The following is an 11,392-nucleotide window of genomic DNA, read 5'->3' as shown; positions in this document are numbered from 1 at the left end:
TGTACATTCCAATTTAGCCGGGTTATGATGACTCATCCGAATTTACACGTAGTGAACCCGAGACACTGCACGGGTCTACAGAAATTTTCTATCTGTTGAAACCCGTCAACTCCGCGTCGGACGGATCGGGGCTGGCGAGGTCAGTTCAGTCTGCCCGGTAGTCGAACAGTAGGTTCAATCAGTTCAGTCATTAATTTCCAATCAGTAAGTAAAGGCAGTATAGTTATATCTAATGCAGCTTGTGCTTTGGAGGACGCCATTTGATTGTATCGGCTGGGTTTAACATCCACTATGTACCGCGTTATACAGAACGTAGTGAAAGGACTGATTCTGCCCACTTGGTACTTTTCAACATGCACCAAAATCCCACTACACGTACGCTTTCGCCTTCCGATTCCATCAAAATACAATAGCTGCGTCCTGCGACGACAGGATCCGCAGTTTACAGTAGGAAAAAAAAAAAAGGTGCGGTCGAGCGACGTCATTGCGATGAAACGACGCGATTTCTCTAGCCACCGCACACCATGCAAAGGCCATGGGTGTTCATGTTGTCGTTTTTTTTCTTTCGCATTCATAACTGCTGTACATGCATACCACCCTCGTGATGAGAACATGCGAAATAGAGTGCTAAAGTTCAGCGGTGTTGTGAAAATGGCCATAGATGGTCTGTTGCTTCCTGCGGTGATTACTAAACACTGCATGGAATCAACCAGATGCTTAAATTGTCGCAAAAATTTGACCGAACTCTCCAATTCAAATAAAGAAAGACTAAGAAGAGCTAAATAAATAAATAAATAAATGCTACTGGAGGCACCAGCTTATACAATAAAGACACGATAATTCACCGTGCATGGCAATAGGTGTGTGCTCCTCCATACATTCGGTAGGGCTGCGTTCTGAACATTGTTGACACAAATTGTTAAACTGGTTTGCCTCCTTGATTCCTTTATTATTTCTTTAGAAGTTACCGCATAACGCCCGACGCCGTTAGAGCAGGGAACTTAGTGTTGTATACGACACATCCTTATCTAGAGAACGACCTCGTCGCTCATTAAATGTGTTTCTCCGTTTTACTGGTCGGACAGAAAAATACAAAAAGAAGAACACTAGTATTTGTTCCACCCAATCTGGTACTCTACAATTTTCGAAATCCTGAACATTGCGCCTGGAGAAACAATGAGGTTATTTAAGATAGGTTTCTTTGGAAACTGCAGTTTAAACGCGGTACATTGAGAATAAAAGCTTCAGATTTAGTTTATTTCGACGAAAAAAAAAAGCGATTCCCAATGGAGGTCACTTTTGATTGGCATGCGTATGTTTTTACCGTCGTATATATACTATCCAAAAATGACCCTCCGGATTTGTATTACCTCCGGAATGGTGAAAAGGGCGACTTTCGTAGGGTCTCAAACGACGAAGCCCTTCTCCAAAATATGTTGGACACGGGTTTAGATAAGAGGCATTTCACAAATCTGGCGTGTTAGAATCTCAGTTTTTTACCGCATGTAATTTTCTACAACCTTTAGCAACGAAGTCGCTTGTACTCGACTGTAAGCAGTCAGCTGACAATTTCCAGTCAAGGCATACATGTATGGCGGTCAACTATACATGCGACCGGTTTGTGAGATTACGCATGGGGTTAAAGTGTGAAACGATAGGGAGGGAGGGAAGGGTGGAAGGAGGGAGGCACATCAGTCAGTGTGAACAACTGGGGCTGCTCTTTCACAATGACAGTCGGTCACCGAGGGGAGTCACTTTCATAAACTGTAATTTTTACCCGAGTTCCATTGTGATGCAAACATCACTTACAGCGCATACATAGACAAAGGGACCGAAAGAACGAAGAAGACAAGCGCTGAAAAACAGTTTGAAAAAACCAGTATCTTAGCTACGCATCCTATAGGCAAGTCTATAGATAGTCTATAGACTTATCACCGAAGCAGCAGCAATCGCTGAAGGTGACTCGGTTAGTAAGCCGTCAATTGCATTAACGAATAAAGAACTTGCTTTTCTGAGGTCGTGCATGCACGCTCGTTCATGTTAAGAGGCGGTCATGGTTCCTTTGAATTTTGAATGCATACTCATGCCGGTATTGTGCTTTGGAGGTGTCTTCGTATATATGCGTGTTACTCAAGATAAAAATTAGTTGGAAGTCAGCGCTTGCTCTCGTCGTTCTTTCGGTCCCTCTACGTACGCGCTGAAATGTGATGTTTGCAAAGGAACATCAACCAGTCCTCACCCAAACCCTGCTTCTATTGTGAGCCCGCGACGCATGAGACCATGGTCTAGGAACCTTTGTGTCGCATAAAGGGGAAATTCAGGCTAGTTGGTCTTGCATAACAAGTAAATCACAGCGCATTAGACAAAAGACAGGGCTTTGTGTGCTTTGTTTCTGCGGTCGTCCCTTGTCTAGCGTGCTGTGATGTGATTTACCTTTGTGTCGGAAAATGGTCTTAAACTTAACCGGTTTAAAGGGTAGCTTACCGGGCTCATCCTGGTTAACCTCCCTACCGTTCCCTTATGACTTATTTCTATTTCTCTCTCTAAACGGTTTAACATAGTGCAACGGATGTCGCGTTTAACGTCACAATGATTACAAAAACACAATACGTCTTCGACTGTCTCCTCACAGCTGCACGAATAATAAATGTGCGTGTCCGGCATCGCAATGCGTAATCAGAATGCTTTCGTAAAAGCTACACATAACACCTAATAAGAGGTGGCATAGTTAAGTTGCTAAAATAAGAACGCGAAAACAACAGAAACACACATTTGAACACACGTTTTCGCGCTCTTGGTTTTAGCTGCCAGAATTAAGATTTCAACAACGGAATCGTCGAAGAAATGTATAATCCGATCGTGCGTTGGTGAAGTGTTATGTCAGACCACCGGCAATTAGTTTTGTGCACAGTACGTAAAACAAGCCATGTTTACTGCACAAGTGCGAGCCGTGAGAAGCCGGTTGTATACGTGCGCGCCCAGACGCCACTTATTGCAACGAGACTGGATATCGCCGACTACCATAACTAACTCTAGCATATACAGCAACAATAACTCTGGAGTTTTACGTGCCAAAACCACGATATGATTGGAGGCACGCCGTAGTGGGGGACTCCGGTGTAATTCAACGGACAGTAAGCTCATCGGTCTATAACTTTTCAAGTCTTTGGCGTCCCCTTTCTTATGGATTAGGATTATGTTAGCGTTCTTCCAAGATTCCGGTACGCTCGAGGTTATGAGGCATTGCGTATACAGGGTGGCCAGTTTCTCTAGAACAATCTGACCACCATACTTCAACAAATCTGCTGTTACCTGATCCTCCCCAGCTGCCTTCCCCCTTTGCATAGCTCCTAAGGCTTTCTTTACTTCTTCTGGCGTTACCTGTGGGATTTCGAATTCCTCTAGGCTATTCTCTCTTCCACTATCGTCGTGGGTGCCACTGGTACTGTATAAATCTCTATAGAACTCCTCATCCACTTGAACTATCTCATCCATATTAGTAACGATATTGCCAGCTTTGTCTCTTAACGCACGCATCTGATTCTTGCCTATTCCTAGTTTCTTCTTCACTGTTTTTAGGCTTCCACTGTTCCTGAGAGCCTGTTCAATTCTATCCACATTATAGTTCCTGATGTCCGCAGTCTTACGCATGTTGATCAGCTTAGAAAGTTCTGCCAGTTCTATTCTAGCTGTAGGGTTAGAGGCTTTCATACATTGGCGTTTCTTGATCAGATCTTTCGTCTCCTGCGATAGCTTACTGGTTTCCTGTCTAACGGCGTTACCACCGACGTCTATTGCGCACTCCTTAATGATGCCCATGAGATTGTCGTTCATTGCTTCAACACTAAGGTCCTGTTCATGAGTTAAAGCCGAATACCTGTTCTGTAGCTTCATCCGGAATTCCTCTAGTTTCCCTCTTACCGCTAACCCATTGATTGGCTTCTTGTGTACCAGTTTCTTCCGTTCCCTCCTCAAGTCTAGGCTAATTCGAGTTCTTACCATCATATGGTCACTGCAGCGTACCTTGCCGAGCACGTCTACATCTTGTATGATGCCAGGGTTCGCGCAGAGTATGAAGTCGATTTCATTTCTAGTCTCACCATTCGGGCTCCTCCACGTCCACTTTCGAATAACCCGCTTGCGGAAAAAGGTATTCATTATCCGCATATTATTCTGTTCTGCAAACTCTACTAATAATTCTCCTCTGCTATTCCTAGAGCCTATGCCATATTCCCCCACTGACTTGTCTCCATCCTGCTTCTTGCCTACCCTGGCATTGAAGTCGCCCATCAGTATAGTGTATTTTGTTTTGACTTTACCCATCGCCGATTCCACGTCTTCATAAAAGCTTTCGACTTCCTGGTCGTCATGACTGCATGTAGGGGCATTGACTTGTACCACCTTCAATTTGTACCTCTTATTAAGTTTCACAACAAAACCTGCCACCCTCTCGTTAATGCTATAGAATTCCTGTATGTTACCAGCTATTTCCTTATTAATCAGGAATCCGACTCCTAGTTCTCATCTCTCCGCTAAGCCCCGGTAGCACAGTACGTGCCCGCTTTTTAGCACTGTATATGCTTCTTTTGTCCTCCTAACCTCACTGAGCCCTATTATATCCCATTTACTACCCTCTAATTCCTCCAATAACACTGCTAGACTCGCCTCACTAGATAGCGTTCTAACGTTAAACGTTGCCAGGTTCAGATTCCAATGGCGGCCTGTCCGGAGCCAGGTATTCTTAGCACGCTCTGCAGCGTCACAGATCTGACCGCCGCCGTGGTCAGTTGCTTCGCGGCTGCTGGGGACTGAGGGCCGGGGTTTGATTGTTGTATTCATATACAACAATCAATCAAAAATGGTTGTGGCCAAGTACTGCACCAGGGTGGCCAATCCTGCTCTGGTGAGAGAGTGCGTTACCGGTTCTCGTCACCGGGATCAGGCCGCACTCCAGGCCTGTTTGTCGAATGGTCGATTGCCGGTTTCCCACTTCCCACGTGGTCTGTCCTTCACACTTAGGCCCTGTATTCACGATCACGAGGTAATGTTGCTCAAAAAGGTCTAGCATTGTCTTCCCGTTATTGTCGGTATACCCTTCTAAATCCTGTATGTAGGCATTCATGTCACCTGATAGGACAATTTCAGCACCATTCCCGAAACCCTTAATATCAGCGCTTATGCATTCCACTACCTCTTTATTCGTCTCTGTGCAGTTTCTTCCGGTCCAGAAATACGTAACGCCCAGCCAAGTTTCTTTCCCACTCATTGTACCTGATAACCAAAGATGCTCTTGACACTGTGAATTTATTCTTTTCCATTTGGCTCCCTGATGGATGAGCGTTACGACTCCCCTCCCTTTCTTTCCGACTTAGCACCCTTCCCAAACATAATTTTCAATAACTTGCGGCTCTTCTGAGTCTCTAAGGTGCGTTTCTGTAACCGCGTACACCTCTATTTCTTCTTTTATGTAACTGCTCCTCAATCTCTGCCCACTTTTCCTTTCTTCTGCCGCCCTGCATGTTTATGTAGCCTACTGCATGGCGAGCTCTTTTTCTTGCTTTCCTCCTTTTTCTGTTATCGACGGCAATGCTCTTCTGATGTTCCCCTAGGGGACCTTCTTTATCCACTCTGACCTCCTGAGCGCCCGCGGGCCCCCTAAAAAAGCAACAGCGCGACCACCAAGTCGCCAGGCCACTTCTCGTTCCAGCCTGTAAGTAGATCCCGTCTCGTTTAAAACCACCACAACTTCTCACTTCCCTGTTTACTTTGACAACCTCGAAGCCTTTCGCTCGGCTCATTTTCCATATTGCCTCATTAGCAGCCACTACGGCTCTTTGTACGTGACTGTCACGTACAGGCACCTCCGGCACCGTGCACACCACGATCTGCACCTGAGATAGCTCACGCACAGAGTTGCCAGATGCTGCCGAGCAAATAAGCAAATAACCACCCCAAAACAAGCCCGAAAAAAGCGGCGCGACTTTTGCTAAGAAGCCCAAAAGAAGCGGACGATAACAAATTTTCTCGTTCTTGCAAATCGTTTAATTATAGTATTTAAAAATCGTACAAATACGAAGGGAAGGAAAACAAATCACTTTAATTATTTTGAACAGCAACAATATGAGCAAGAATGAGCGAAAACACTCATGCACTTTTTAACATTGTCCCCAGGGTAGTCTGCACCCTCTTCATTGCGCGTTTGCCAGTACATGAATGAAGTTACTTGTTGACTCCTCCAATCAATGTTTGATTTCACGGTTCAACTACATACAGTCATCATCGGATGTGTTCGACACATCAGGAAAACCCTCCGCGTCCACTTCGGAACCATACATGTTCTTAGAGTTGAGTAGCTGCAACATTTTTAATGTCGGTTGAAAGTCCCGGCAGCAAAGACCTCGAAACTTTAGGCCATAACGTACGTGCAGGATGCCGCTCAACATAGGATTCTCCATTATGTTTCGATGGTGCGACTTCACCAGGTTCATGTGCGAGAGCACGCGCTCGACATCAGCATTGCTAAGAGACATGGCCAACAACGATGGAGCGAAGTCTGCTATTTCCTTGAAACAACTTTCGCCGCTTGCATCCTTGAAATCTAGCACTTCTACCCAGAAAGAAGCGCCGTCCTTGTTGTTTACATTTTTCCAAGGAAGGAGGTACAGCCGTCTATACTGAGTATCCAGGAGTCCTACATCACCCTTGAACAGTTTGAGGAGAGGCACATCCTGAAGGGGCAGTTTCACCTGGCTCAGTATGTTCTCGGGCGAGAATGATTTCATGGAATTCCAAAGATGAATGTTGGGAGGAAGCCTACGGGCATTAAAATAACAATATTTGCAGGAAAAGCGCGAGTAAGCCCCAAAAAACGCGACAAGCGACTGTAAAAATTTACAAGCGACTCGGTGAAAAAAGAAGCCCACATTCGCTTATATTAAGCGGAACTGGCAACCCTGCTCACGCAAGTCGTCCACCCCCTTCGCCAAGCACTGGGCTAGTCCCGGCCCTGTCCTGTTTAGGACGTCATTTAGCCCACCTGCTACAATCACGAGGTTGCGCACGTGGGCATATTCCGCGAGCTTTTCTTTTGCTCGCTCCGTGACAGAACCCAGTGTGCGCCCTGGAAATGTCCCTACCACCACTCTTTTGTCGCCTTTCACCCTTTCCACAATTCCTTTTGAGCACCCAGGCAGGTTTGAGTCACCAGCGATAATCACCATTTCACTCTCTCCTACTTCTCCCTGCTTCCCTTTGTCCTTTTCCGCGTGATTCGGACTTGACAAGGGGCATTGTCCCCTGGGCTACTGCTTTTTCCGCGTGGCGGCCGCAAGGACGGTGCCGCTCTTTCCAGCTAACCTCCATCATGCTGCATGCATTCCACGTATTTCGCTGACACCCCCTCCCCTGTCGCGTCGGGGGTCTGCGTTCCATTGTCGTGCACATTCTCGTTCACAATGGCGGCCCTGCTCAGCTTTTCCTCGGCTGATTCAAGTCTCTTTTCAACTACATTCCGTGCATCACGCTCGTTGTTTAGCTCATTTTTGAGCTCTTGCACCTGTTTGAGAAGCTCTTCCTGGAAAGCCTCCATTTTCTGCAGCATAGTATCAACATCACATTGTGTGCCGGTTTATTCGACGCCCTCTCCATTCTCATCCGTCTCATCTGCCTTGAGGGACCCCCCACGTACTGCCTGTTTTACCGGCTTTCTCGCCATGTATTGCACGGCTTTTTGCAAATACTATAATACTGTACTAACGCTACTACTGATGCAAATACTATAATACTATATCAATGCAGAGCACGTGCCTTTTAGCAAAAACCGATACGCACAGGATCCAAATCCTCAAAATGCCGCAAAGCCACTGTCACCACTGTTTCGAAAACAATCAATGCCGCGGAGACCGAAGGTATGACACGCTCACGCACGCGCTCAGCCACGCGGCCACGCTCTCGCTTTTCTACCAAAACATGCACAGTAATTGATTGATTGATTGAAAACTTTATTATTCCACCGAGCTGGGGGGCCCGCCTCTTAATCTACACTTAGGTAGGGGGGGAGGACGAAGCTGACCCCGCGCGTTGAGGACGGTGAGTTTTCACGGCCTCTACGGCCAGGCGGATTGCTCGACGCTGGTCTTCTTCAGCCTCGCTTGTAGCAACGCCTCCCAGGCTTCTCTACTATCAATATTTTCCTCGGCCCCTCGGGAGCCAGGACACTCCCATATTATATGGTCTAGCGTACCTTTTTGCTTACAAATTTTGCAGAGGGCGTCGTTATAACCCCTCGTCTGTGTTAAGTAGATCCAATGTGGTGATGTATATTTGTTTCCCTGGAGGTGTCACCAAATGCGAGCGTCCTCCAGAGAGAGACCGATTCGGAGGCGGAAATATTCTTCTTTCGGCTTTGTATTGATCAACAATTTCCCTGTACGTGATCATGCTGTCTTTTATCCCTAGAACTGGCTGCTCTAGAGTTGCCCGGTGGTAGAGTGCTCGGGCGAGCTCGTGAGCGGCTTCGTTGCCTGGGACTTCATGGGCCAGTACCCAAATAAAGGATATGTCCCTCCTGGGAGGATTTTTGAGTAGAATGTGGAGGGCTTCTTGCGAGATTCTCCCTTTGTTAAAATTTCAAAAAGCTAATTTGTTATCGCATAATATCACCCCCGCTTTTGTACCCGCACAAGCGAGCGCTACTGCAACCTCCTCGGCTGTACAGGTGTCCCTCGTGCACGTGGAGCACGCTATCTTAACGCACCCGTCGCCATCAACCACCGTCGATACCGCAGCCACGTCTCTGCCGCATGTGGCGTCCACGTACGCTACGTTATGCGCCGGTGTGTTTTTAAGATTATTTACTAGACCCTTAGCCCTGTGAGCTCTCCTCTTTTTGTTGTAGATAGGATGCATATTTTTAGGTAGTGGGGCGATTCGGAAGCGTTTACGCACGTCCAACGGAATGTCTTTCTTGTCAGTCGGGGCATCCCTATCGCAATGGATTCCTACCCATTCCATGATTTTTCTCCCTGTTTTAGACTGGCCTCATCTTTCCTACTGAGACACTCGTACTGCCTCAGTGAGTTCAACTAGCGTGTTGTGAGCCCCCATTTTGAGGAGGAGGTCTGTCGAGGTCGAGTCTGGGAGCCCTATGGCTCCCTTAACGCTCTTCCTAATGATCGCATCTATTTTCTCCTTTTCTTCTCGTTTAAACACAAGATACGGTGTGGCATACGGTATACGGCTGGTAATGAAGGCTTGCATTAGTCTGAGGAGGCTGTTATCTTTGAGGCCCCTGCCTTTGAGTGAAATTCTCCTAAAGATCCCCGTGACCTGCGCCGCATATCCTTCTAGCTTTTGGATTGTCGTGAGGTTGCATCTATTTCTCTGGAGATACATGCCCAGAATTCTTATTTCCATCACCTTGGGAACCTCATTTCCGTTTACGAAAACATTGATGGGTCGCTGCTCCCAGCGTGTCCCCTTTGATGTTTTGGCTCAATGATAAACAGCTCCGATTTCTGTGGCGAGCACGCCAAGCCTCTGCTGGCCGCATACTCTTCCACCATATTCGCCGCTATCTGTAGTTTAAGCTCGATGGCTGCGTCACTCCCATTGTTAACCCAGATGTTGATATCATCCGCGTACATGCTAAATTTAATCGATTTAATCTTATTGAGTTCCGCCGGGAGACCCCTCATCGCTATGTTGAATAGGAAGGGTGATAGCACCGACCCTTGCGGGGTTCCCTTGCTCACAAGTGTGATGGGAGGGGATTTTACATCCAGAAATTTTATATTCGCCTCCCTCTGTGACAGAAAGTCTGACGTATGCATATACCCTGTGTACCACACTTACCTCTTCGAGGCCTACCAAGATAGCCTTATGGCTAACGTTGTCAAATGCCTTGGTGAGGTCGAGACCAAGGATCGCCCTGGTGTCAGTTGAGTCGTATCGGTCTAGCATATCATGCTTAAGTCTGAGCATGACATCTTGTGTACTGAGCCCTGGCCTGAATCCAACCATTTCATGCGGCCAGAGGTCATTCTCCTCCATGTACCTGGTCAGTCTCGTTTGAGCAACATGCTTCATCAATTCCCTACACACAGTGAGGGAGATTGGTCGTATGTTGTTCAAGCCGTGTTCGCTTGGGAATGAAGACTACGTCCGCCTGTTTCCATGTTTTTGGGAGTTCTTTCTCCCACACCTGGTTCATGAATTTGGTTAATGCAATGATCGACTCGTCGTCTAGATTCCTGAGCGCTGTGTTTGTTATCCCGTTCGGACCAGGGGCCGATCTCTTTCTGAGGTTATTAATCTCTGCTCTAACCTCTGTCGTGGTGATGGGGGCATCGAGATCTGGATTGGGAGGTCCCTCGTAGTCCCTAAACACCTCGCTCTCTGCTTTTCCACGATATGTCTCTTAGAGCTCGTCATCTGTGCCAACAAAGCCATGCCTCGCTCACACCTGATTTTTAGTAGCTTGCATTTTTTTATTTACTAGGGTCGATTAGATGTCTGAGAAGGCTCCATGTTTTGGAGAGACTCATATTAGCTTCCACCTCATCGCACTTGCTGTACCAATTCTGCTCGTTGAGCTTAATCGCATATATTTCTATTTCTTTGTTGAGTCTGGCTAGTTCGCGCCGGATAGTCCTGTTCCATCTTTTTGAATGCACAGTAAAACCACTAACAGCTATTTGTCTTGCCACTTGCAAGCTAGCATGTAAAGACTACAAACACTCAACGTCCCAACCGGCTGCACGTGTTGGAACACTGGCACGAAAGGGCGCTCTAATCATCCTGCAAAACAAATGTACACGAAGCACACCCGCGCACCCGAAATACGAGATAAAAAAAGGAAAGAAAAAGAAAAACCACCCAATTTCTATTTAAAGGCGAGAAATCAGCAAATCAAAAACAGAAGCAAGCTCAAAGCATGCACAAAAACTTATGATTTCGCTCGCAGTTTTCAGCTCGCTTCGGCGTTTCCGACGCGGCCACTGTGCCCACGTGATCCTTCATGCCACGTCACACCGACGGTGCGCCAGCTTTTCCAGTGGTGGAGCTCAGCCCCAATAGTTCGGACGTCCGCGCAGCGCTTCCCGCTCTCTAACTTATCGCGCCGACGTGAAAGAGCGCGCGTCACCGTATCCACCGTTGCGGTTATTGCGCGATGTTGCCTAAAATCGAGCCGCGGTGGACGCCGGCGACATGCACTAATATGAAAGATAATGTGAATATAAAGGTCTCTTCGATTTGGCTGCACCGGCTGCACTAGTTCAGTGGGTGCAGCACCGCCATCCTCGTTTTTCTGGTGCAGCGCGCGCCCTCTACACTTTTCTCCTCGTTTTGTCAAAGTGCTGGCCAAGTGCTGCACGAGTTCTCGGCCGGCTTG

This window comes from Dermacentor albipictus, unplaced genomic scaffold, assembly GCF_038994185.2.
Source record: "Dermacentor albipictus isolate Rhodes 1998 colony unplaced genomic scaffold, USDA_Dalb.pri_finalv2 scaffold_14, whole genome shotgun sequence".
Classification (NCBI taxonomy): Eukaryota; Metazoa; Arthropoda; class Arachnida; order Ixodida; family Ixodidae; genus Dermacentor; species Dermacentor albipictus.
Note: the sequence above shows the minus strand (reverse complement) of the source record.